Genomic DNA, 27,874 nt, shown 5'->3' with positions numbered 1-27,874 from the left:
CTGTTTAGTCTTTGCAGATAGCGAAAAATCGTGTAAAAAAACAAAAGGAATCGAGCAAAATCAGTAGGCCACTAATGGGATCTCTTTTTGACCTCGCTAAAATAGAAACATTAGGAACAACCTGTTGAAAATAGCAATGCGTATGTATATAAGCGGCGTTCATTTGTGTTCACAGTACCCCTTGTTGATTGTTTCAATCGAGCATTGAATTGTTCGAAGTTAATTCTCTTAAGGATCTTCTCTACCTGCAAACGAGGAAGAATAGGAATATTCTCTCTCCCTTTGCAGATAGTGAAGGGTAGGTAACGCAAGCCTTTAACACGTCGTACCTATTTCATTCCTCATTGATTGATTGATTGTCCGAACATTGACTGTTTGGGAATTAGTTCTTTTTGGAGGTATTCCCTGTTTGCAAATAAACGTAGGAAAATCTTTGCAAGTAGTGAAAGGGTACGTAATGCGGACCGTTCTCCCCCGTTGTAATCTATCATGCCTATCTACTCCCCACTGATTGATGCACCTTTTTCACCCGGACCATTTACTAGAGATACGTCATCTGGCCCGACCAGAGAGCACCCCTAGTGAAAAGGACATATGCAATAATAACGAAGTGATCACTGTATCCTGTTAACAGAAACTTTACCATGAAACAACCTGGAAAGAAAAAAATAGGAAAACGAAAATCAGTAGGCCACTGATGAACATGAACTTTTATTAAACAACGAACAAAGAAATGATAACATAACGTAATGATAAAACCTATTAATGTCCTAGAAACAAGAAAACGTTAAAATATGCCAGTGGTGAGAGACCAGAAAAACAGTAAGAGAAACCAAATCACCCCTCGCTGTCCCACCGCCTGCCACGCCAAAAAAATCAATAGACTAGGGAAAATGCAAGTCAGTAGAACATCCACCCCCACTCTGGAAACTTCCAAGGTGGGGCAGGGTTCCGGCTACGCCCAGCCGGGAGCAGCCCATATAAGGCAGGTCCTGCTGCCACGCCTCGGCAAGGAGATCCTAACGTAGGGTGTAGCCGAAGGAGAGGCCGAGGCCAGCGGGACCCGGCCAGGGGATTGCCTTTACAACGCTGAACAGTTGCAGGGGGGGGAATGTCTCCTCGACCCTCCCCTCTCTCTCCCAGTCCGGCCGCGGTGGCCCTTGAGAGTTGCAGGTAGTCCCGCCACATGCTCTTCCGGTCCGACCACCAACGGTCGGGGGGCCGAGGCCGACGGGATCCGGCTGCAGCCGATAAACCAAGAAACCCGTTCATGGGGCCAGAGCCAGGGGCGTCCGGCCGACATCCACCCGAAGACGGACGGGACACTTCTTTCTTTTATAATGGCTGCGACAACACTGGGGGGGGATGTCTTGCACATGCCTCCGACCCCCCCCTCGTCCTCATCGCCTGGTCCGGCCATAACAAATCTCAAGCGAGACGCCGTGGGGTGCACTGGGAGGGAGAGACGGTGCGAACAGGCCTCTCCCGCCTCCCCAGGTGGAGACTTCCCAGCTGCACCCTCAGCGCTCCAGGCGCCCGGAAAACGGTTCTTCCACTGTGGCCATGCTGCAACGTCTCGCCCGGCAGGGTGGAGCCCGTCCGCTCATGTGACCCCGCGATCGCCGGTAGCTGCCGAACTCTCAAAATGGCGGTCGACCTGGCAAGAGCGGGCCCAGCATAAAGAAATGACCCGGTCACTGGTTGACTCCACCACCGTAGTCCTCCACGACCTTGAAGATTCTAAAGGAGCCGCGGGAGTCTCCGACCCCCGATGGGGAATGACTGCCATGATCGCCCGTGGAGTGACGAAACTGTATCCGCGGGACGTCGGCGCTCCCATGCTGGCGCCAGCCTCACTTTGAATTACTAGAATCCTGCAGACCTCACTTCCGGTGAAAGCACAGTGTGACCCGGTAGGAAAAATTATTGCACCCCCTCCCCTTTTTGACTGATAGTTCAAACCACCGATCCTTTCCTTTGCCCTTTTAACGGAACTTTGGACTGCCTCCCCCTCTTTTACATTTTCTAGAGAAAACAAAACATTAACCACTACATTAGCATAGCAGTTGACACCAGAACTGTTTTCAAATTGAAAACCAACAACATCTTCAACAGAATCCTTTTTGTTTCTGCTGTGACCCTGCTACAGCACAGGCATTGTCCCCAGCAGTAATTCTGCAATGCCGGTAAGAATAGCTGTGGTGCCTACTGGACTCACTCACCCCCGCGGCGCCCCACGCCGTTTTTTGCTGGGCGGCAACTTACTAGACATCACTTTCGTGCCATCTAGATTTCAGCGCGTTCTGCTGCCTTGGAACTATTCGCACAACAGACCGCTACTGACAAGAATATTTCATTATTGGTGCTGTCAATTTCAATAAATCTATTGGATAATTAAAAAGAAATTGCCACGGTCTCTTCGTTGTTTAAATGTTTTTACTGTTTTTGTTTTGTTGTATATATTTATATGTTATTAAAGTTTTATATTCCTACTACTTTGTTGGAGTGCTATATATTTTTAATGTGACACATAATTGTAAAAACTTTGATGTACAAAGAGTCATTCCTGGAATCTTCCGCTTCAGGCTCGGTCCCCTCCCCAATCACAATACAGGATGGTTTTCAGATAGTAGGAACACGTGTGGTGTGACGGATCTCATCGGGTGTGGGCCTTGATCTACTATAACTCCTTTGAAGAGGGGTGATTCTTTACAGCTGGGGCCATAAACTACATCTGCAGGGCTAGCTGATAGCCTGGACAATCGGACACAGAGAAAGAGGAGTGTCAGAGGGTGCGGTAGTGAATAGGGCGAAAGGGAGGTGTCGGGCGGGCACAGAGTGTGATTCTCAGGGAAGAGCAGCGCAGATGGGGGGAGGTTTATTGCCCATGCATAAGACAGAGAGCGGTGGTGACCAGTGCCTAGGGAAGATGCTTGCGTGGGTGAGGAGCCATGCTACGAATCGACAGCGTGCAGAGAGTGGGTCTGGTCAAGACATCTAAAATGGCTGCCGTGCACGACAAAAGTGTGGCATTTCAAAAAAGGCAAGATGGCGCAGACAATGTTTTTCAACACTTCCTCATTTCCTTCGAATCGAACGTTAACAGACGTTGGGGCATATTACCAAAGTTAAGCGATATTTATCGCTAACGATGCTTACCAACCAATTTTTTACCACTAAGCATCGTCAGAAATTATCGAAGATAAACCTTACTATTATCAAGGTTTATCGCAAATGCGATAATAAATGGCCGCAATGCATGAATATCGCTAAAAACTCAGCGATATTCATGCATTACCGAGCTAATGCTCTTAGCCATGTTATCCACCTCCCATTGGATAACATGGCTAAGAACTGCTCAGGGCAGGTGTTACTTTTTGGAGATATTCGCGCTTAGCGCGAATATCTCCAAAAGTTGGTAATAGGAGATAGATATCTTGCATGTTGTAATGCAAGTTATTGTGGTATATGGAACTCATACCATAATCTCTCAGGAAAGCAGAAACTGATCCTTTTGGGACCGCCTAAAAAGGCCTAGGGGGTGAGGAGTACTCTACTTTGCCCCCTTTTCACGTTCCGAACTATTTTATTTTACTCTCTTCTGTAATTACACAAAATAGCAGCGATAAGATGCATCGGAGACACACAGTGAGAGAAAGGAGGCCGGAGATGAAGAAGACATGTCAAATACACATTGGAGATAATATAGTGGCAGAAGGGAAGTAAATATGAGTAAACTTACCATGTAACATAAAAATGTTGCACTCTATACTATAAGTCTCATTTTATACTACAATCACTTCGCTACAACCTCATAAATTAAAAATAAAAATGAATAATGTCTCAAACAATTTTTGATTTCTAAATATAAATTTATTCTTCAGAATTTTCTAAATTTGAAAGAACTAGTAACATGTCCTCATCAGCAATGTCCTCATTAAAAGTCTCCAATGATGATTCTTGTAACTCTATGGTCTCCAAACACTCGATAAATTCGCCATCAAGAGATTGATCAAAAAAATCATTCAAGTCATCTCCTCCTTGTGACAATATTTCATTATTGGTGCTGTCAATTTCAATCAATGTAGTGGAATCATTCAAGTCATCTCCTCGTGACAATATTTCATTATTGGTGCTCTCAATTTCAATCAATGTAGTGGAATCATTCAAGTCATCTCCTCCTTGTGACAATATTTCATTATTGGTGCTGTCCATTTCAATCAATCTAATGGAATCATACAAGCCATCTCCTCCTTGTGACAATATTTCATTATTGGTGCTCTCAATTTCAATCAATGTAGTGGAATCATTCAAGTCATCTCCTTGTGACAATATTTCATTCTTGGTGCTGTCCATTTCAATCAATCTAATGGAATCATACAAGTCATGTCCTCCTTGTGACAATATTTCATTATTGGTGCTCTCAATTTCAATCAATGTGTTGGACAATTCAAAAGAAATTGCCACGGTCTCTTCATTGTGAGCCATTTTATTTTGAAATTGCTTGCTGTAAATTGCAGAAAAAAATAATCACTTTCATTTATCGTTTTTAGTAATACATAATATAAAACTAACTTTATCAAGTATTTAGTATAACAGAAGGACTGCAAATAAATAACAGAAAACATTTTTCAAATTATCTTCAAGTGTACAACATAGTTCCCCTTACAAATTAACAACTCACCTTTTTAAAAGTAGCAGAAGTGTTAGTACTGTGTAAATCAAACACCAGAAATTCACCACCAAAAATTCCTCACAAATGTACCTCAGACAGTAGTATCACAAAATGGCTGTGGTTTCCTCTCATTTGACATATATACATAACCAATTAACTTTCATCACACACAAATACAAAACCAAAGTAACATTTTAATTGGTTCTAAATTTCAACACTTTCAAATGTGTTTTCCCCATGCAATTTTCCATAGGACATTTACATACGTCTACAGCCTGAATGGCTGAACGGAATTACACCAAACTTGGCAAAATGGTACATCAAACCTAAGAGGTCAGGAAGGATCTACTATGCCCCCTTATGGTCATTTCCCCCTTCGCTTTGGCCTCCTCTTGTCTCTCAATCCTACCGAGGGACAAGATGGCGGCCGCTACGGACTGTTTGGAATGTTGACAGACGCCGGAGAACCAATCAGCTTCGCAAAGCTCCGTAACGCGAAAAGTACGCGAAGCGGAGCGCTGTTACAGATATATATCTTTTTTTGAACGTTAATTTCTCAAAATCCACTGGAGCACATATATTGAGACCTAGCAAAGGCACATCGGGCTACCAGTCCCTAATATTTTGCCAAGTTTCGTGCAAATCCATTCAGCCGTTCGATTATTATTATTTTGTTTTTTTTTTGCCCCGCGGGGCCCTTTTAAAACCTCCACATCAAACCTAGGGGGTCAGCGAGGATCTACTATGCCCCCTTATAGTTATTTCCCCCTTTGTTTTGACCTCCTCTTGTCTCTCGATCCTACCGAGAGACAAGATGGCGGCCGCTACGGACTTTTTGGAATGTTGACAGACGCCGGAGAACAAATCAGCTTCGCTTCACAAAGCTCCGTTGCGCGTAAAGTACGCGTCCTGGGACGCTGCCAGGTCCGCTGTTACAGATATATATCTTTTTTTAAACGTTAATTTCTCAAAATCCACTGGAGCACATATATTGAGACCTACAAAAGGCACATCGGGCTACCAGTCCCTACAATTTTGCCAAGTTTCGTGCAAATCCATTCAGCCGTTCGGGCTAAAAGTGAGGCCAAGCGCCCTATGGAAAACTCAATATTAAAAACACGTTTTGGGACCCCCCTTTTTTCTCGGCCCCCCCTTGACGAACCCCCCCCAAATTTTCAAGGGCTGCTCAGAAACAAAATGTGCCATTTTCCTGAAAATTTCAGCCAATTCCGTCCACAAACGCCAAAGTTATTAGACATAGAATTTTCAAAAAACCCATAGAGAAAAAATCCTAACTATATATACCTACTGGCGACCGCCAGTAGGTAATATATATCCAACAACACAGGATGCCCAAAAGTGAAGAAGCCTGGTCGAGAAAAGGCCCACCGCTGTTCAGCGGTTCCCGAACCTGCACCACTCCGGTGCAAGTGCGAATGGGAGGAAGAATATCCGGTGCCTGGCAGGGTGGTGCCCGATCGCTCGGCTTTGGCAGTTGAAAAGCGTGGCAGATAACCAACAAGCTAGGGCATCTACCCACTTGGGAAAACAATTGTCATTATAGTGGAGGACTTGGTTAGCACGCCCACTGAGGAAGAACAAGTGCGCACTACGACACCTAGAAGGCCGTGCATATGGCCACGCCTAACCAAGGCAGGTGCTTAAAATTAAGGTGTGTACAACGAACAGTGCTTCCTGCCCTCTTTTGAGTTACACGCCACTGACGAAGGGATGAAACTTCCTGAAACGCGTTTGGCGATTATTTTTAGATAACCTGTGCTGTCTGACTATCTGCTTGCAAACTGCTAATAAATTACATGAGCAAGATTTCACTTCCTGCGGCCTCTTCACTTTTGGGCATCCTGTGTTGTTGGATATATATATATATATATATATATATATATATATATATTTCGAAAACGCTCAAAACTGGAGGGCACTTCCACAAACTCCTGGACGCCGCAGCAGCAAGAAACACGAGACCCAGAGTTCAGGTGAGAAGATTATTTAATCGGCACCTTCGTCAAACATAACGTTTCGGCCTCCGAAAGGCCTTGATCACATGACACATAGAGAGCGCGATCAAAATTTAAAGTGCTAGTGCTGTAATTCCACAACGTTTGATTGGACACCACTTAGTCTTCAAGAATGATATCGAAGACAGACTGAAAACATGTCGACAATCACGGGGTAATCCCATGGAAATATCGCTAAATTACCAGCGTGACTTGTACATTAATCATTGGGAATCAAAACATGTTTCATATCATTAAATAATTTTAAGATACAATAAGCTGTTACTAGGAATCGCAAAATACATTTGACTGGATAATCCAAATTGCAAAAAACCTAGAGCAGCAAAGAGTGATAATGCATTTGCTATGATTATTTCCACATGAACCAACCTACAAGTTAATTACTGTATAAATACAATAATACAGATGAAAAGATTAATCAAAAAAATATTCCAAAATATGGGAACAAACATGCCCAAAAGTCACATATGTGATGTCCAATTGCTTGTGTAAAAATTCAAATAACCCAAAAGTGAATGAGTGAACACATATAACAAAAAATATATATGTGTCTTAAAATCTTTGAATCCTATATATATATATATTCACTGAAAAAACCATAGGTTATAGACCATATATAGTTAGGAATTAGCATTTAAAAAACCTTATTTTACTCACACAAAACCATTGAAATTCCATATATAGTTAGTTGCACTAACTATATATCGCGCACCCGCAATCCACTGCTGATCATGTCACATATTACATCATTCATGACATGGTCAGTGACATCACTGATGACATCACTGATGACATCTCAAATGACATCACTGATGACATCACTGATGACAACATCCAGTGACTGTATGTTTCTGTAAAGTTAAAATATGTCTTACATATTGAAGAATGAGTGGATGTATAAGTGTCTGGATGAAGGATTTAGTAGGTGCGTGACTGACTGTATGAGTGAGTGATTAAATATGTCTCACTGAATGCATGGGTTAGTGACTAAACTGTCTTAATTTGTGCATCATTATGTCTGTTGTGATGTAAACTGCTGCATGTGTTGATCATTAGCTATACGAGAGGCTATATGTGTTATTAATTGGTTGCCCAAGTATTTCTATGGGAGATTGAGTTTGTGTGGGGGTGGCTGTAAGGTGTGTGACTCTGTGCATAGATGTGTGAGCAGTTTATTCACTAGGTGTATGAGTTCAAGAGTGCATGTGGAAACAGCTACATGGGCAGTTGACTGTGTGCATGAGTGTATTGATGAGTGAATGGATATCTCAATGCTACATGTCATACTAAATACATATGTAAAACACAGTACATGTGAGAGTTGGCATATATAAATAACTGTGCATGAGAGCCACTGAATGAGTGAGTGGTTGTATCGATCATTGTGAACTTGTATCAGGGATTGTATAAGAGAGTAAATATGTGTTAGTATATGTTTCAATAAGTAAGGTGTGTTTAACTGTATAGTTGAAGAAATGGAGGTGAGATTGTTTCTTTGCATGACTGACTGGGTGTGTGAGTAACTCCATGGATGAGTGGCAGTGTGTGAGTGTCTGTATACACTGAGTGTATCTAAGGTTATATTAGAGTCTGAAGAGGTTTATCGTATTAGCACAAGAATGATGTCAAATGAGATGTCATCCGTGATGTCATCAGTGATGTCATTTGAGATGTCATCAGTGATGTCATCAGTGATGTCACTGACCATGTCATGAATGATGTAATATGTGACATGATCAGCAGTGGATTGCGGGTGCGCGATATATAGTTAGTGCAACTAACTATATATGGAATTTCAATGGTTTTGTGTGAGTAAAATAAGGTTTTTTAAATGCTAATTCCTAACTATATATGGTCTATAACCTATGGTTTTTTCAGTGAATTTCAATGGTTTTTTAATAGCAAATATCATAAGCTGTCGAATGTCAAGTACGTGGTAAGTAAAAACATTTTCGTGTTTATGCACACTGATCTGCTTTGAATGCTGCCCCCCACCCCTCATTTCTATTAGGAGTACTCTCTCTTTGCAGATAGTGAAGGGTAGTTAACGCAGGCCTTTGCCCCCGTTGTAATCCGTCGTGCCTGCTTCTCTCTCCATTTGATTGATTGTTCTCTTTGGTTCATTCTCTATTTACAAACAAGCACAGAGTCGCAATACTCTGTTTAGTCTTTGCAGATAGCGAAAAATCGTGTAAAAAAAGAAAAGGAATCGAGCAAAATCAGTAGGCCACTAATAGGATCTCTTTTTGACCTCCCTAAAATAGAAACATTAGGAACAACCTGTTGATAATACCAATGTGTATGTACATAAGCGGCGTTCATTTGTGTTCACAGTACCCCTTCTTGATTGTTTGAATCGAGCATTGAATTGTTCGAAGTTGGTTCTCTTAAGAATCTTCTCTGCCTGCAAACGAGGAAGAATAGGAATATTCTCTCTCCCTTTGCAGATAGTGAAGGGTAGGTAACGCAAACCTTTAACACGTCGTGCCTATTTCGTTCCTCATTGATTGATTGTTTCCCCAAACATTGACTGTTTGGGAATTGGTTCTTTTTGGAGGTATTCCCTGTTTGCAAATATACGTAGGAAAATCTTTGCAAATAGTGAAAGGGTACGTAATGCGGACCTTTCTCCCCCGTTGTAATCTGTCATGCCTATCTACTCCCCACTGATTGATGCACCTGTTTCACCCGGACCATTTACTAGAGATACGTCATCTGGCCCGACCAGAGAGCACCCCTAGTGAAAAGGACATATGCAATAATAACGAAGTGATCACTGTATCCTGTTAACAGAAACTTTAGCATGAAACAACCTGGAAAGAAAAGAATAGGAAAACGAAAATCAGTAGGCCACTGATGAACATAAACTTTTATTAAACAACGAACAAAGAAACGATAACATAACGTAATGATAAAACCTATTAATGTCCTAGAAACAAGAAAACGTTAGAAATATGCCAGTGGTGAGAGACCAGAAAAACAGTAAGAGAAACCAAATCACCCCTCGCTGTCCCACCGCCTGCCACGCCAAAAAACTCGATAGACTAGGGAAAATGCAAGTCAGTAGAACATCCGCCCCCACTCTGGAAACTTCCAAGGTGGGGCAGGGTTGCGGCTACGCCCAGCCGGGAGCAGCCCATATAAGGCGGATCCTGCTGCCACGCCTCGGCCAGGAGATCCTAACGTAGGGTGTAGCTGGAGGAGAGGCCGAGGCCAGCGGGACCCGGCCAGGGGATTGCCTTTACAACGCTGAAGAGTTTCAGGGGGGGGGAATGTCTCCTCGACCCTCCCCTCTCTCTCCCAGTCCGGCCGCGGTGGCCCTTGAGAGTTGCAGGTAGTCCCGCCACATGCTCTTCCGGTCCGGCCACCAACGGTCGGGGGGCCGAGGCCGACGGGATCCGGCTGCAGCCGATAAACCAAGAAACCCGTTCATGGGGCCAGAGCCAGGGGCGTCCGGCCGACATCCACCGGAAGCCCGGCCCGAAGACGGACGGGACACTTCTTCTCTCTTGAATAATGGCTGCGACAACACTGGGGGGGGGATGTCTTGCACATGCCTCCGACCCCCCCCCCCTCGTCCTCATCGCCTGGTCCGGCCATAACAAATCTCAAGCGAGACGCCGTGGGGTGCACTGGGAGGGAGAGACGATGCGAACAGGCCTCTCCCGCCTCCCCAGTGGAGGCTTCCCACCTGCACCCTCGGCGCTCCAAGCGCCCGGAAAAGGGTTCTTCCACTGTGGCGATGCTGCAACGTCTCACCCGGCAGGGTGGAGCCCGTCCGCTCATTTGACCCCGCGATCGCCAGTAGCTACCGAACTCTCAAAATGGCGGTCGACCTGGCAAGAGCGGGCCCAGCATAAAGAAATGGCCCGGTCACTGGTTGACTCCACCACCGTAGTCCTCCACGACCTTGAAGATTCTACAGGAGCCGCGGGAGTCTCCGACCCCCGCAGACACCCCCGATGGGGAATGACTGCCATGATCGCCCGTGGAGTGACGAAACTGTATCCGCGGGACGTCGGCGCTCCCATGCTGGCGCCAGCCTCACTTTGAATTACTAGAATCCTGCAGACCTCAGTTCCGGTGAAAGCACAGTGTGACCCGGTAGGAAAAATTGTTGCACCCCCTCCCCTTTTTGACTGATAGTTCAAACCACCGATCCTTTCCTTTGCCCTTTTAACGGAACTTTGGACTGCCTCCCCCTCTTTTACATTTTCTAGAGAAAACAAAACATTAACCACTACATTAGCATAGCAATTGACACCAGAACTGTTTTCAAATTGAAAACCAACAACATCTTCAACAGAATCCTTTTTGTTTCTGCTGTGACCCTGCTACAGCACAGGCATTGTCCCCAGTAGTAATTCTGCAATGCCGGTAAGAATAGCTGTGGTGCCTACTGGACTCACTCACCCCCGCGGCGCCCCACGCCGTTATTTGCTGGGCGGCAACTTACCAGACATCACCTTCGTGACATCCAGATTTCAACGCTTTCTTCTGCCTTGGAACTATTCGCACAACAGACCGCTACTGACAATCCACCCCCCGCGGCGCCCCACGCCGTTATTTGCTGGGCGGCAACTTACTAGACATCACTTTCGTGCCATCTAGATTTCAGCGCGTTCTGCTGCCTTGGAACTATTCGCACAACAGACTGCTACTGACGACCCACCCCCAGGCAACATCTTCTGAATTTTCATAATTTGAAAGAACTAGTAACATGTCCTCATCAGGAATTCAAAAGAAATTGCCAAGGTCTCTTCGTTGTTTAAATGTTTTTACTGTTTTTGTTTTGTTGTATATATTTATATGTTATTAAAGTTTTATATTCCTACTACTTTGTTGGAGTGCTATATATTTTTAATATGACACATAATTGTAAAAACTTTGATGTACAAAGAGTCATTCCTGGAATCTTCCGCTTCAGGCTCGGTCCCCTCCCCAATCACAATACAGGATGGTTTTCAGATAGTAGGAACACGTGTGGTGTGACGGATCTCATCGGGTGTGGGCCTTGATCTACTATAACTCCTTTAAAGAGGGGTGATTCTTTACAGCTGGAGCCATAAACTACATCTGCAGGGCTAGCTGATAGCCTGGACAATCGGACACAGAGGAAGAGGAATGTCAGAGGGTGCGGTAGTGAATAGGGCGAAAGGGAGGTGTCGGGCGGGCACAGAGTGTGATTCTCAGGGAAGAGCAGCGCAGATGGGGGGAGGTTTATTGCCCATGCATAAGACAGAGAGCGGGGGTGACCAGTGCCTGGGGAAGATGCTTGCGAGGGTGGGGAGCCATGCTACGAATCGACAGCGTGCAGAGAGTGGGTCTGGTCAAGGCATCTAAAATGGCTACCGTGCACGACAAAAGTGTGGCATTTCAAAAAAGGCAAGATGGCGCAAACAATGTTTTTCAACACTTCCTCATTTCCTTCGAATCGAACGTTAACAGACGTTGGTGCATATTACCAAAGTTAAGCGATATTTATCGCTAACGATGCTTACCAACGAATTTTTTACCGCTAAGCATCGTCAGAAATTATCGAAGATAAACCTTGCTATTATCAAGGTTTATCGCAAATGCGATAAAAAACGGCCGCAATGCATGAATATCGCTAAAAAGTCAGCGATATTCATGCATTAACGAGCTAATGCTCTTAGCCATGTTATCCACCTCCCATTGGATAACATGGCTAAGAACTGCTCAGGGCAGGTATAACTTTTTGGAGATATTCGCGCTTAGCGCGAATATCTCCAAAAGTTGGTAATAGGAGATAGATATCTTGCATGTTGTAATGCAAATTATTGTGGTATATGGAACTCATACCATAATCTCTCAGGAAAGCAGAAACTGATCCTTTTGGGACCGCCTGAAAAGGCCTACGGGGTGAGGGGTACTCTACTTTGCCCCCTTTTCACGTTCCGAACTATTTTATTTTACTCTCTTCTGTAATTACACAAAATAGCAGCGATAAGATGCATCGGAGACACACAGTGAGAGAAAGGAGGCCGGAGATGAAGAAGAGATGTCAAATACACATTGGAGATAATATAGTGGCAGAAGGGAAGTAAATATGAGTAAACTTACCATGTAACATAAAAATGTTGCACTCTATACTATAAGTCTCATTTTATACTACAATCACTTCGCTACAACCTCATAAATTAAAAATAAAAATGAATAATGTCTCAAACAATTTTTGATTTCTAAATATAAATTTATTCTTCAGAATTTTCTAAATTTGAAAGAACTAGTAACATGTCCTCATCAGCAATTTCCTCATGAAAAGTCTGCAATGATGATTCTTGTAACTCTATGGTCTCCAAACATTCGATAAATTCGCCATCAACAGTTGATCAAAAAAATCATTCAAGTCATCTCCTCCTTGTGACAATATTTCATTATTGGTGCTGTCAATTTCAATCAATGTAGTGGAATCATTCAAGTCATCTCCTCCTTGTGACAATATTTCATTATTGGTGCTGTCAATTTCAATCAATGTAGTGGAATCATTCAAGTCATCTCCTCGTGACAATATTTCATTATTGGTGCTCTCAATTTCAATCAATGTAGTGGAATCATTCAAGTCATCTCCTCCTTGTGACAATATTTCATTATTGGTGCTGTCCATTTCAATCAATCTAATGGAATCATACAAGTCATCTCCTCCTTGTGACAATATTTCATTATTGGTGCTCTCAATTTCAATCAATGTAGTGGAATCATTCAAGTCATCTCCTCCTTGTGACAATATTTCATTATTGGTGCTGTCCATTTCAATCAATCTAATGGAATCATACAAGTCATCTCCTCCATGTGACAATATTTCATTATTGGTGCTCTCAATTTCAATCAATGTAGTGGACAATTCAAAAGAAATTGCCATGGTCTCTTCATTGTGAGCCATTTTATTTTGAAATTGCTTGCTGTAAATTGCAGAAAAATATAATCACTTTCATTTATCGTTTTTAGTAATACATAATATAAAACTAACTTTATCAAGTATTTAGTATAACACAAAGGACTGCAAATAAATAACAGAAAACATTTTTCAAATTATCTTCAAGTGTACAACATAGTTCCCCTTACAAATTAACAACTCACCTTTTTAAAAGTAGGAGAAGTGTTAGTACTGTGTAAATCAAACACCAGAAATTCACCACCAAAAATTCCTCACAAATGTACCTCAGACAGTAGTATCACAAAATGGCTGTGGTTTCCTCTCATTTGACATATATACATAACCAATTAACTTTCATCACACACAAATACAAAACCAAAGTAACATTTTAATTGGTTCTAAATTTCAACACTTTCAAATGTGTTTTCCCCATGCAATTTTCCATAGGACATTTACATACGTCTACAGCCTGAATGGCTGAACGGAATTACACCAAACTTGGCAAAATGGTACATCAAACCTAAGAGGTCAGGAAGGATCTACTATGCCCCCTTATGGTCATTTCCCCCTTCGCTTTGGCCTCCTCTTGTGTCTCGATCCTACTGAGAGACAAGATGGCGGCCGCTACGGACTGTTTGGAATGTTGACAGACGCCGGAGAACCAATCAGCTTCGCAAAGCTCCGTAACGCGAAAAGTACGCGAAGCGGAGCGCTGTTACAGATATATATCTTTTTTTGAACGTTAATTTCTCAAAATCCACTGGAGCACATATATTGAGACCTAGCAAAGGCACATCGGGCTACCAGTCCCTAATATTTTGCCAAGTTTCGTGCAAATCCATTCAGCCGTTCGATTATTGACATTTAGATACGTCTACAGCCTGAATGGCTGAACGGAATTACACCAAACTTGGCAAAATGGTACATCAAACCTAAGAGGTCAGGGAGGATCTACTATGCCCCCTTATCGTCATTTGCCCCTTCCCTTTCGCCTCCTCTTGTCTCTCGATCCTACCGAGAGACAAGATGGCGGCCGCTACGGACTGTTTGGAATGTTGACAGACGCCGGAGAACCAATCAGCTTCGCTTCACAAAGCTCCGTTGCGCGAAAAGTACGCGAACTGGAGCGCTGCCCGGTCCGCTGTTACAGATATATATCTTTTTTTAAACGTTAATTTCTCAAAATCCACTGGAGCACATATATTGAGACCTACAAAAGGCACATCGGGCTACCAGTCCCTACAATTTTGCCAAGTTTCGTGCAAATCCATTCAGCCGTTCAGGCTAAAAGTGAGGCCAACCGCCCTATGGAAAACTCAATGTTAAAAACACGTTTTGGGACCCCCCTTTTTTCTCGACCCCCCCTGGACGAACCCCCCCCCCAATTTTCAGGGGCTGCTCAGAAACAAAATGTGCCATTTTCCTGAAAATTTCAGCCAATTCCGTCCACAAACGCCAAAGTTATTAGACATAGAATTTTCAAAAAACCCATAGAGAAAAAATCCTAACTATATATACCTACTGGCGACCGCCAGTAGGTAATATATACATAAGCTGACAGGGCAGCCTCGGCACTGCATGTACGGAGCGTCCTGCTTCTGACATTCATAGCACAAAGAAATTCCAAGGCTTGACATCAGAGAAAAAGGGCTCTTTTATTCTGACACGGGGGCAGAATAAATCATTACCCAAACGTGTTTCAGCTGTTTGGCTTTAATCATTGGAGATTGGGTTGTAGTACCATGTGGTTATAATTTAAAGGTCGACTACCTTATTGCGTTGTAGTCCAGTTATTCCTTTGTTTCCCAAAATGCACCAAAGGAGAAGAATCACGCCAGATCAGAGTGCAGTGCAACATAGATGAAAAATACTTTCTTTGCTTTAATGCCTGATTGCTGCAAACTGTTCAAAATAAACATACTCCCCAGGTGCCTTTAGATTCTGCTCTGCCACAGTAAGTAAATGTCCAAAAGAGCCCGGGCCTCTGATGTAATTAGGAGGTGGTGGAATACCCCTCTCAAATCCAATCCATTACTCGCCTCTTTGTATCAGGTAAATCCGTCATTTTTTCCTTGCATGAGGCAGGCGGGTCATGCCCCAGAAATTAATCCATCCAAGCTGTGTCCGTGCTGAGGGGCCACTGACCCTTACAGGGCGGCCTCTGCGCTGCAGGAACGGAGCATTCTCATTCTGACATTCACAGCACAAAGAAATGCCAAGGCTCGATATCAGAGGTTCAGAGGCGGTTCTTAGTATAAGAATCGCCAATTGCCGATCCAAGGCTAGATTTAGAACAGTGGTGTGCAGACCAACCGACCTTAGACATTTAGCTGAATTTTATGAATATTATTTTGTGAGTAAATTTAATATAAATATATTTGTGTATATAATGTAAATAACGATGTATATATTGTATATATGTATATTGGGTACTGCGGTTTTTGCACATTACAAGATGGCGCTCACCTAACAGTTATGGTGAGCAGTCCTACCTCAGTTTTCCACATGCTACTTGCTGTTTTAAATAAACGCTACCTCAGTTCACTCACTGTGAACACACTGAAGAAGGGAGAAACCCGAAACGCGTTTGTGAGCTGTTGAGAAAGTAAACTTAATCTGACAAACAATCCCGCGAGTGCTGCTACTTCCTTCCCGGCTGGGAGAGAGTGTTTTCGAGCAGGATATTGACACGGAGCACCACCGTGGAAGCGGCACCCACCTACGAGTGTCCTGTTGTTTTGCAAAGGTGCAAAGAAGCTAGAATCTATTTTCAACGGAGGCACCGCCCTGGACATGGACCTTGCAACAAAACAGGCAGTACGGAGAACCCTGAAGAGCTGTTAAGACGAAATCGGTTCAGAAGACAGCCGGGTAAGCCGCACGCCTATGAATGCCGCCGATTTTGTTAAAATAAACTATACAAACAGAGCTTGGTGAGGGGACGTTGTCAGAGACAGTTTGAATTATAACGGAGACCGGGACCGGTACTCCTTTGCTAAACTCAACTATGTTTAGCGAATCAGCGCGTGAGGAAGCGGCTGTAGACATTTTTAAAAAGAAAAAGGATGGCACTGTACGCGCTAACATTGTAGCAAGTTCGAAAATCTCAGACACTTTGACACTGAAATTTACTAAGTTGGAAAGACTGTATGAATGGGAGGTGCGCAAATGGTGTGAGGCAACCTCTCTCCAAAATTACATCGAAGTGGAGAGAGTCCCATGCTGTTTGCGCATATATACTGTGCCCGCTTATGAGAACCCAGACCCTCGCTTACTAGAAGAGTGGACCAAACACACTGCTTTATACTGTAAAGGAAGCCTGGAAATACTGGTAAAATTCGCTTGGAGCGATAGAGCAAAGGCATTGGAAGAAATTAAAGCATTGGAGGATGAGATTGATGGCAATGCAGAAAAAAATAAACAGGAGGAATTGGGGGAGAAAATGAAAAAAAGACTGCAACAATATGAGATGAAAATTCGCCAAAGAAAGGAAGAAAAATTTGATCGTGACGAGAGAGACTACTCCATGGGACGGATATTAACATTCGCCAAAAAGTTTGATGGTCCTAGAAAGGAATTGTTAAAGAATAAACAAAACCCAATGCAAACGCCAACAAGAGTTGAAACTTCAGAATCTGAAGCAACAGAAAACAAACTCTCTGGAGAAGATACAGCCGGCCCCTCCGGGACCCACAAGAAGTCTCCTTTTCACGAGGAATTCGACTTAATCTGCCTGTCATGGCTGAGGGGGGGAAGAGCAAACCCCCAGAACAAGACGCCGACAAACAAGGAGGGGAGGATGGAAAAGGAAAGGGAAGAGGCAATATACCAGTAAGAATGACCAGAAGCAAGAGGGGAAACAGGCGGTGAATGAGGCGAACACCCTTACCATCGTGAATTTGAGCTCGAAAAAACTAACACAAGCCGAGGATTCTGTGTTAAAATTAGGTCTATCCTTTTGTCCTCAATCTGGACTGGAGTTTACACAAACTAGAATAGACCTTTTTAAATTCACGAGAAAACTCAAACTACATAAGTATTTCAAAACTAAACCAACTATAAAAGAAACCAGACAAATGAAAGGAAAGATCAAAGAAACTGATTTATTGTCCTTAGATGATCTCACGACTCTTGAACTATTAGAAGAACTAAGGCAAGGAGAAGAAACAACCAAAGACCCAAATAGAGACACTCTGACTCAAAGAAGTAGAAACCTGGACATTGAACAAGAGGCCCCATGTAGCAACTTTAAACCTGTCTCCCGGTTCCTGCCACAACTGCCTCAGGATGCAATTGATATCTTTTCGGAGGCAGTAATCAGAGACTTAGTGAAATTCCGTGAATAAGGAAACCAAAAAAATCAACGAACCAAGAAGGGGAATCTGACGAAAGCCCAAGCAACCGCATTAAGAGAATTACAAAAGGATCCCGATGTCATCTATAAACCGTCGGATAAGGGCGGTAATATCGTCCTTCTATCAAGAGAACAATATGTGGGGGAAACTCTCAGACAATTAACTGATGAATGGTTTTATGAACCCACAACGAACAAACAATATCAAGAAAGCATAATTGAATATCATGCATTGATTCAAAAATGGCACAATAAATGTATGTTGGGTACTGAGGAATATCTTTTTTTGAGAACTCTGAACCCCACAACTCTGACCTTTTATCAATTACCAAAGATACATAAAGGCAACAAGTCACCAACGGGCAGGCCGATAGTTTTGACTATGGGAAGCCTTACTGAAAATCTGTCTGTCTTCATAGATCATTTTTTCTTCCAATCAGTATTAAAGCTGTCCTCTTACATCAGGGACACCAAAGACTTCATTATATGTATTAAAGTGGGACTCATCATACACTTTAATGGTTTTGGACATCACAAGCCTTTACACTTGTATAGAACATTCACAGGGTTTGAAGGCAGTGGAATATTTTCTTGGGAAAAGACCTTTGAAATTTACCGGACATAGCATCATGTTAATAGAACTGACCAAATTCTGCCTATTGAATAACATCTTTCTTTTTCAGGGCGACCTCTGTAGACAGGTCTCGGGGACCGCGATGGGCACCTGCTTTCCCCCCAGCTATGCGAATTTATTTGTAGGCTGGTGGGAGGAGCAGGTGGCCTGGTCCTCTGAAAATTCAACCTGGACTAACAAAATCGTAACCTGGCATAGATACATCGACGACCTCTTCCTGGTTTGGAGGGGGTCGGTCGAGAGTGCGAAGCAGTACGTAGACCATCTAAATGACAATAATGTTAATCTTTGGTTCTCAGGCGAGATTAGCTCAGTGGCAGTGAGCTTCCTCGACCTGAGGATTGAAATTAGGGACAACAAAATCACTACAGCCCTATACCGTAAACCGACTGCTGGTAACAGCACTTTGCATGCTGCCAGCAGCCACCCGGTCAAATTAAAACAAAGTATCCCCTATGGGGAGCTGTTACGCCTTAAACGGAATTGTTTTTGTGAGTGTGATTTCAAGACAGCAGCTAAAGAAAGCCTTGAGAGGTTCTCTGCCAGGGGTTACGATTCTAAACATCTTGACAACACGTTAAAAAAGGTCAATAGGATACCAAGAAAACATTTGATTGAGAATGAAAGTCATAAGAAGGCAAATGAAGGAAAGTTCTGCCTAATAACTACATACTCTGAAGATACCAATTTTATAAGGGCGACTCTGCGAATAAATTGGCACGTTCTGAAAACCAATCCGATCATTGGTATGGATATTCCACCAGTGCCACAAATAACCTTTAGAAAAGCGAGGTCCCTCAGAGACAAATTGGTTCACAGCCTCTTAGATACCCCAGCTGTAAAATCTAACACACTCGCCGAGATGAAAGGTTTCTTCCCTTGTGGAAGATGCAAGGCGTGTGCGTTCAGTAAAAGAGTATTAGGCTTTGAAGTTCCGGGATTGAAAGATCGAAAAACCATCAATAAATTCATTACATGTCAAACAACACATGTAGTTTATTGTCTAACCTGTCCCTGTAAACTAAAATATATAGGGAGCACTATCAACTGCGTCAAATTAAGGATTTTGGAACACATGCGCGCCATTGCAAACAAAGATATGACTTATCCGGTGGCAAGACATTTTGCCATCAAACATCAAAGTAACAGAGATCTACTCCAATATTTTGGATTAGATCACATTCCAGCACATGTCAGAGGGGGGGATAGGACATTGAAACTAAGAAGGTTGGAATCTAGATGTATTATCGATTTGCAAACTAAAAGCCCTAAAGGTTTGAACAGCGGAGAAGAACTGGCAGTTCACCTAGAGAGCTAGGCCAAGCTATCTTTAGAAACATCTTTAATACATGCCTAAAGTTATAACACAATGAATTTTGAAAATAAGCTAGTATGTGTAACAAGCCGATACACTGCGTTATAGAAGAGTTTCAGAGGCGGATCTTAGTATAAGAATGGCCAATTGCCGATCCACGGCTAGATTTAGAACAGTGATGTGCAGACCAACTGACCTTCGGCATTTAGCTGAATTTTATGAATATTATTTTGTGAGTACATTCAATATAAATATATTCGTGTATATATTGTAAATAACGATGTACATATTGTATATATGTATATTGGGTACTGCGGTTTTTGCACATTACAAGATGGCGCTCACCTAACAGTTACGGTGAGCAGTCCTACCTCAGTTTTGCACATGCAACTTGCTGTTTTAAATAAACGCTACCTCAGTTCATTCACTGTGAACACACTGAAGAGGGGAGAAACAATATCAGAGAAAAAGTCTCTTTTATTCTGACACAGGGCGGCAGATTACATCATTACGCAGACGCGTTTCAGACGTTTGGCTTTAATCATTGGAGATTGGGTTGTCACTATCCAATGCATTCACTAAGGTACGTTTAATCACTCACTTATACAGTCAGTCATGCACCTACTAAATTATATATTCAGACACACATATACCCACTCATTCTTCAATACACCTTAGTGTGTGTGTATATATATATTTATATATATATATATATACATATTACCTACTGGCGGTCGCCAGTAGGTATATATAGTTAGGATTGTTTTCCATAGGGAAATCGCAACATTCTATTGGGAATAACTTTGGCGCCGGTTGAGGGATCTGCCTGTAGTTTTCCTTAACTTTGCCTCGCTGCGCTCTGCTCCTTCCCTGAAAGTTTCGGGGGGATTCGTCAAGCGGGGGCCGAGATAAAAGGGGGGTCCCAAAACGTATTTTCCCCATGTTAATTTCCATAGGGCGGTTGGACTCACTTTTAGCCCGAACGGCTGAATGGATTTCCACCAAACTTGGCAAAATTGTAGGGACTGGTACCCCGATGTGCCTTTGCTATGTCTCAAGATATATGCTCCAGTGGTTTTTACGAAAATTAACTTTGAAAAAATATATATTGGGCTACATTGGGCTATATATATGTTAGAGCCCAAATGTAGCCCAATGTAGCCCAATGTAGCCCAATGTAGCCCAAAGATGGCCACCAGAGACAAAAAAACAAATGTAGCCCAAATATCAGCCTGATGTAGCCCAACTATAGCCCAATGACAGAATGTCCCAGAGTGTTCTAAAGAACAACTAGAGCGCTAACAGTCTTACTTATGACCAAAGTATGGCACACCTGAAGTCATCTTGATGGGAATAAAGGGTTAACACTTAAAACATTTAATTTGCAAAGGAACAAAATGAGGGGTTTCATTTTGCCATAGAAATTATGATTAGTGCTGAAGAAAGAAAAATTAGGGCACATTTCGCCAGTAGGTATATATAGTTAGGATTGTTTTCCATAGGGAAATTGCAACATTCTATTGAGAATAACTTTGGCGCCGGTTGAGGGATCTGCCTGTAATTTCCCTTAACTTTGCCTCGCTGCGCTCCGCTCCTTCCCTGAAAGTTTCGGGTGGATTCGTCAAGCGGGGGCCGAGATAAAAGGGGGGTCCCAAAACGTGTTTCCCCCATGTTAATTTCCATAGGGCGGTTGGACTCACTTTTAGCCCGAAAGGCTGACTGGTTTTCCACCAAATTTGGCAAAATTGTAGGGACTGGTACCCCGATGTGCCTTTGCTATGTCTCAAGATATATGCTCCAGTGGTTTTTACGAAAATTAACTTTGAAAAAATATATATTGGGCTACATTGGTCTATGTATATATGTTAGAGCCCAAATGTAGCCCAATGTAGCCCAATGTAGCCCAAAGATGGCCACCAGAGACAAAAAAAAACAAATGTAGCCCAAATATCAGCCAGATGTAGCCCAACTATAGCCCAATGACAGAATGTCCCAGAGTGTTCTAAAGAACAACTAGAACGCTAACAGTCTTACTTATGACAAAAGTATGGCACACCTGAAGCCATCTTGATTGGAATAAAGTGGTAACACTTAATACATTTAATTTGAAAAGGAACAAAATGAGGGGTTTCATTTTGCCATAGAAATTTTATATATATATATTCACTGAAAAAACCATAGGTTACACACCAGTTATAGTTAGGAATTAGCATTTAAAAAACCTATGAAATTCACTGAAAAAACCATAGGTTTCACACCAGTTATAGTTAGGAATTAGCATTTAAAAAACCTATTAAATTCACTGAAAAAACCATAGGTTTGACACCAGTTATAGTTAGCTGAACATTTTACTCATACACACACACACCCCACACACATACCCCCCACACACACACACCCCACACCCCCCACACACACCCCCCACACATACCTCACACACCCACACCTCCACCCACACCCAAACACACCACACACCCACACACACACCTTACACACCCACACCCCCACCTACACCCACACACACCCCCACACACACCTCACTCCCCCCCACACACACCTCACTCCCCCCACACGCAATTTCAATGGTTTTGTATGAGTAAAATGTCCAGCTAACTATAACACCACTAAAACTTATAGTTTTTTGAGTGAATTTCAAAGGTTTTGTAAAAGCTAATTCCTAACTATATAACTCCTGAAACCTATGGTTTTTTCAGTGAATATATATATATATATACTGGGTGCTCCCTTGTGTCTGGACAAAGCTATACCTCTCTGAAGAGCTCTAATTAGAGCGAAACACTGTGTCAGGGGTTGCTTTTATTCATTTCAGGTTAGCTTGAGTTGGTATTTTACCAATTCAAAGCTGTAATATTGTGCCTGGAGTGATAAATGGCTTTTGTTATTTGACAGCTCGGCAAGGACTGCACTGTACTAGTCCTATGCTTAAAGACTTTGCTGTTTAAATGGCGAAAGACTTTGTCATTTTCTATCTCGGCATGGATAGCACTGTCTAATCCTATGCTTAAAAACTTTGATAGAAAAACAGACATTTGAGGTGAGCAGATCTAGAGTGTCGCTGGTGTTGAGAGTGCTCTAACAGGAGCTGCTTTCCACCTAAACTGAGACCTACCCAGAGTTCTCTCCTTCTTTTTTGCATAATTTATGCGTCACTCTATGCCTGAAAGGGTTTTGTTTTGACTTAATACTGGGTGCTCCCTTGTGTCTGGACAAAGCTATACCTCTCTGAAGAGCTCTAATTAGAGCGAAACACTGTGTCAGGGGTTGCTTTTATTCATTTCAGGTTAGCTTGAGTTGGTATTTTACCAATTCAAAGCTGTAATATTGTGCCTGGAGTGATAAATGGCTTTTGTTATTTGACAGCTCGGCAAGGACTGCACTGTACTAGTCCTATGCTTAAAGACTTTGCTGTTTAAATGGCGAAAGACTTTGTCATTTTCTATCTCGGCATGGATAGCACTGTCTAATCCTATGCTTAAAAACTTTGATAGAAAAACAGACATTTGAGGTGAGCAGATCTAGAGTGTCGCTGGTGTTGAGAGTGCTCTAACAGGAGCTGCTTTCCACCTAAACTGAGACCTACCCAGAGTTCTCTCCTTCTTTTTTGCATAATTTATGCGTCACTCTATGCCTGAAAGGGTTTTGTTTTGATATATATATATATATTCACTGAAAAAACCATAGGTTATAGACCATATATAGTTAGGAATTAGCATTTAAAAAACCTTATTTTACTCACACAAAACCATTGAAATTCCATATATAGTTAGTTGCACTAACTATATATCGCGCACCCGCAATCCACTGCTGATCATGTCACATATTACATCATTCATGACATGGTCAGTGACATCACTGATGACATCACTGATGACATCTCAAATGACATCACTGATGAGATCACTGATGACGTCATCCAGTGACTGTGTGTTTCTGTGAAGTTTAAATATGTTTTACATATTGAAGAATGAGTAGATGTATAAGTGTCTGGACGAAGGATTTAGTAGGTGCATGACTGAATGTATGAGTGAGTGATTAAATGTGTCTCACTGAGTGCATGGGTTAGTGACTAAACTGTCTTAATTTGTGCATCATTATGTCTGTTGTTCTGTAAACTGCTGCATGTGTTGATCATTAGCTATACGAGAGGCTATATGTGTTATTAATTGGTTGCCCAAGTATTTCTATGGCAGATTGAGTTTGTGTGGGGGTGGCTGGAAGGTGTGTGACTCTATGCATAGATGTGTGAGCAGTTTATTCACTAGGTGTATGAGTTCAAGACTGCATGTGGAAACAGCTACATGGGCAGTTGACTGTGTGCATGAGTGTATTGATGAGTGAATGGATATCTCAATGCTACATGTCATAGTAAGTACATATGTTAAACACAGTACATGTGAGAGTTGGCATATATAAATAACTGTGCATGACAGCCACTGAATGAGTGAGTGGTTGTATCGATCATTGTGAACTTGTATCAGGGATTGTATAAGAGAGTAAATATGTGTTAGTATATGTTTCAATAAGTAAGGTGTGTTTAACTGTATAGTTGAAGAAATGGAGGTGAGATTGTTTCTTTGCATGACTGACTGGGTGTGTGAGTAACTCCATGGATGAGTGGCAGTGTGTGAGTGTCTGTATACACTGAGTGTATCTAAGGTTATATTAGAGTCTGAAGAGGTTTATCGTATTAGCACAAGAATGATGTCAAATGAGATGTCATCAGTGATGTCATCAGTGATGTCATTTGAGATGTCATCAGTGATGTCATCAGTGATGTCACTGACCATGTCATGAATGATGTAATATGTGACATGATCAGCAGTGGATTGCGGGTGCGCGATATATAGTTAGTGCAACTAACTATATATGGAATTTCAATGGTTTTGTGTGAGTAAAATAAGGTTTTTTAAATGCTAATTCCTAACTATATATGGTCTATAACCTATGGTTTTTTCAGTGAATTTTCAAGGTTTTGTAAATGCTAATTCCTAACTATATATGGTCTATAACCTATGGTTTTTTCAGTGAATTTCAATGGTTTTTTAATAGCAAATATCATAAGCTGTCGAATGTCAAGTACGTGGTAAGTGAAAACATTTTCGTGTTTATGCACACTGATCTGCTTTGAATGGTGCCCCCCCCCCTCATTTCTATTAGGAGTACTCTCTCTTTGCAGATAGTGAAAGGTAGTTAACGCAGGCCTTTGCCCCCGTTGTAATCCGTCGTGCCTGCTTCTCTCTCCATTTGATTGATTGTTATCCAAGTATTTACTATTTTAGAATTAGTTCTCTTTGGTTCATTCTCTATTTACAAACAAACACAGAGTCGCAATACTCTGTTTAGTCTTTGCAGATAACGAAAAATCGTGTAAAAAAAAAGAAAAGGAATCGAGCAAAATCAGTAGGCCACTAATGGGATCTCTTTTTGACCTCGCTAAAATAGAAACATTAGGAACAACCCCTCATGACAAATACAAAACTAGTGAGATGAACTGAACTCCACACAATGATGGCTGCAAAACAGCTCGGCTCCGCCACCCACCCCGCCCAAAATAACGATAAAGAGCGGCTGCCATGATTGGTTGCGGAATGGCCACGACGGAGCTACGAAATGGTGCTGCTCTCATGCTAACCCCAGCTTCAGTCTGAAACATCCAGAAACACTGTAGACTACCAATTCGATCAGTTCCGGTAGCGCCCCAATGTAACCCGGTGGAGAAGAACTAGCCCTCCCCTCTTTGACTGATGGTTCTTGTTGCCTGTCCCTTCTGTTGTCATTTAACAGAACTATTTAGCCTGCTGAAAGGGGTTGTGTTTCGACCGCTGGTTGGTGGAGACATTTTGACTATATTCTGGACCTGCGTTGTCGCGTAATGCGTCATATGACGCGCCGCGTTAGCGCATCCGGAAGTCATCCGGGGCGCGCAGCGCGTAACGTAAGCATAACAAGTCATGTGACTTGTTAATAAAACTTTTCATTGGTTCATTTTACTTTTCTTATTCTAATGATGAAAGCCTTGGTCATATCACCTAAAAATTACGCTTTTAATTACTTCCGAACATTATTTTTTCTTAAATATATGTTATAATGTTCCAGGCTAATGTACTTTCCCGGAAATTTTTCAACTGTCCTGCAAGTAAAATATATTCTTTTTTCGAGAAAAAGAGTGTTTCTTCGTCCCATGACGGAGCCGTTGAGCAAAAGAGGGTCGACCTGCTGTCTTAGTCGCCGATACGCCTGAATATGAGATTCTTATCGATCACTTTATGTTGCAGGAATAGAAAACACAACAGCCCTTGACCATTTATCTTTACTGCGTTCCTTCGTATTATACCTTTTACCCTTCATGTAATTGGTCTGCTTTATTTCACTTGCCTTTTAATGATTCTAAAACAGTGACTATTATTAAAAACTTTACCAATGTATATACTACTACCATGTTTTCTTTTAAAAACCTTTATTGTGAAAATTTCATTATACAAATACGAGCCTATAACCACGTGGGCCTGCCACGGAGCAAACTGTAATCGTATATGATGAATAGACATTTACACTGTAGAGGAACGTAACGGGCGGGCCATTAGGTTGCAAGAACTAAGGTGTCTAACAGTTACGGAATCGGTGGACGTACATTTTATAATTAAAATACGACAGGGCCAGTTACAATAAAATTATCTAGATATACATTTGCGGGCAAGTACCATGGGTGACGTTAATTCGAACTTTCAACAGTACAGTAATCAATAACACATCAGAACTTAATATCAATAGGGATGTCGAAATATTCAATCAATTCTCGTCCCCGCCCGCCATGTGCTTCAAAACTGCATACGTATCTCGTGATTTCAAGGTTCTGCAACCAGTACACAACAAGGAGTTACGAGTCCCATTTATTCCGGCGCCATTTTGGGCGAGGACGGGCAGGTCCAGGATATAGTCAAAATGTCTCCACCAACCATCGACTATGATGATGTTCATATGCTGTATTTATTAGAGTAACACTCATCTGTCCACATGAAATTAATTTACCACAATCTAAACATGTCATTTTAATCTTTCCAAAGTTCTTCTAAATATTTGGGACCGTTTCCCTTGCCTCTGAAGCTCTCAGTGCCACTTCTTTGATGAATGTACTAGCAGGTCAGGGGTTCTCCTCCAAATCTCTCTTTTATGCAGCACTATAATTAATTGGTGCCACCTCTCCATATGACGATGCATGGTATAGTTACCACAACTATATTTTTTTTCGGTTCCTCTGGAGAGTTCATCGTGGCAGATGAAGCGTGTAACGTACCGGGCATTTACCTTTTTTTGCATGTACAGGAAAGGAAAAAAAAATCGAGCGTCCAAGTTCTAAGGTGTCCCAGGGCCATTTTAGTGGACCAGGCCCAAATCCAAAGAACAGGCCGCCATTTTGAGAGTCCTCTTGCAGCCGCCTGTCGCTGTAGCATCAAGAGCAGCCGAAACTCAGCTGAATGGCAACTGAAACGGTAAATGGGCGCCCCACTACATTTCAGCATTGTAGGATGACCACACCAGTACAGCAACTTGCTAGACATCACCTCGGTGCCATCCGGATCTCGGCGCCGACTGCAGATGAAGAGCCTCTCAACTATGAAACCACCACGGTGACATCCGGATCTTGGCGCGTTGTGCTGCCTTCGGCCTATTCGCACATCGGTCCGCTACTGACGCCATCTCACAGGCTAATGGGGTGACCCACGCCGAGTTTCAGCATTGTAGGATGACCACACCAACTTGCTAGACATCACCTCGGTGCCATCCGAATCTTGGCATCTCAACGCCTAGTGGTATCTTCCATACAGAAAATATTGTTACGCTGCCTTTGGCCCCATTCGCACATCAGTCCGCAACTTAGACATCACCTCGGTGCCATCCGGATCTTGGCATCTCAGCGCCTTGTGGTGTCAGTCAGAAAAT

The sequence above is a fragment of the Lissotriton helveticus genome, chromosome 12, assembly GCF_964261635.1.
Source record: "Lissotriton helveticus chromosome 12, aLisHel1.1, whole genome shotgun sequence".
Classification (NCBI taxonomy): domain Eukaryota; kingdom Metazoa; phylum Chordata; class Amphibia; order Caudata; family Salamandridae; genus Lissotriton; species Lissotriton helveticus.
The sequence above is the reverse complement of the archived record's forward strand: the minus strand, read 5'-3'. Positions refer to the sequence as shown.